The following is a 1,370-nucleotide window of genomic DNA, read 5'->3' as shown; positions in this document are numbered from 1 at the left end:
AAGATGGGGCAGCTCTCAGCTTCAATTAGGTTATGTCATATCAACATAATTATTCTGTTTAAAGAAAAAGCATTTCCAAAAGAATTTGAAAAAGGATACATGTATATGTATAACTGAATCACTTTGTTGTACACCTGAAACTAACACAACATTGTTAATCAACCATACTCCAATATCAAATAAAAAGTTAAAGAAAAAACATTTCTGTGCTTTTGTTGTTTAAAATCTTTGAATCACAGGTTAGTTCTTTACATCTCATCTCTGTGTTGATAGTTTTCTCAGCCTCTTTTCCTCCATCTTCCTGCCTTAAATCTGTTCATCTTCCTCAGTAGAGGGTGGATTGTAGTATTTGTCAGTATGGATTTTAATTTTATTTGTCAATATGGAGTTTTATTTTATTTTTTATTTTATTTGAGTCAATATTGATTTCTATTTTATTTGTCAGTTTGGATTTTTATTTGAGGTTGGATTGTAGTATTTGTCAATATGGATTTTTATTTGAGTCTTCCAGGCCATCCTGCAGAGCCTAAAGAAGTCATTCCCAGGACGTGGTCCTAGAGTTCATCACTCTCACCTCTGGTCAATTCTATATCCCTTTCAGAACTATGGTATTTTGTGCTCGCTTCAGCAGCTCATATACTAAAATTGGAATGACACAGAGAAGATTAGCATGGCCCCTGTGCAAGGATGACATGCAAATTCATGAAGAACTATGGTATTTAAGTTGGGGGGAAATTAAAGTTTTGCTTAGGGCTTCCCTGGTGGCGCAGTGGTTGAGAGTCTGCCTGCTGATGCAGGGGACACAGGTTCGTGTCCTGGTCCAGAAAGATCCCACTTGCCGCGGAGCGGCTGGGCCCGTGAGCCATGGCCGCTGAGCCTGCGCGTCCAGAGCCTGTGTGCCACAACGGGAGAGGCCACAACAGTGAGAGGCCCGCATACCACAAAAAAAAAAAAAAAAAAGTTTTGTTTAGTTTTTGAAGAGTAATATGCTATAGGAGACCCCCAGAAATAATGGCCTTAAATTTTGGGTGAGATTTGACTTTACCATGTAAATGATGACAATTGTCTACAATGTTTTAGTGAACGCTATGTGTCTGATCTGTGAACTATAGACTGCATATCTACAAAAAGAAAGATCATACAAGCTGTAAATCCCCTATTAAAAGTTCCTCTTGGTTGAGAATTTAATTATTGACTTCTGATGGCTCTATTAAAATTTGATGAGGATTTGGCAAGAAAAGCAGCCCCTCATTGTCTTCAACAAGCTAAGCGCTTATGTTTGAATATCACACAGGGTCCATAGCTTGTGCCCCTAGGAAGCAATTCAAGTCAGAGCATCTATTCTCTGCGTGTTCTCCTGCATACGCTTG

At 38.8% G+C, this 1,370-nt stretch overlaps 1 non-coding gene across 1 annotated transcript; it reads left to right on the top strand.

The window, feature by feature from the left end:
- The first annotated feature begins 615 nt into the window (after window positions 1–615).
- Window positions 616–722, top strand: LOC113619314 (U6 spliceosomal RNA). Its single transcript, XR_003432347.1, has one exon. It is a non-coding gene; the product is annotated as a U6 spliceosomal RNA (small nuclear RNA).
- Window positions 723–1,370: the final 648 nt, after the last annotated feature.

Source organism: Aethalodelphis obliquidens, unplaced genomic scaffold, assembly GCF_003676395.1.
Source record: "Aethalodelphis obliquidens isolate GAN/ISIS:26980383/991018 unplaced genomic scaffold, ASM367639v1 scaffold6, whole genome shotgun sequence".
Classification (NCBI taxonomy): domain Eukaryota; kingdom Metazoa; phylum Chordata; class Mammalia; order Artiodactyla; family Delphinidae; genus Aethalodelphis; species Aethalodelphis obliquidens.
This window is presented reverse-complemented; position numbering and strand designations above follow the sequence as displayed.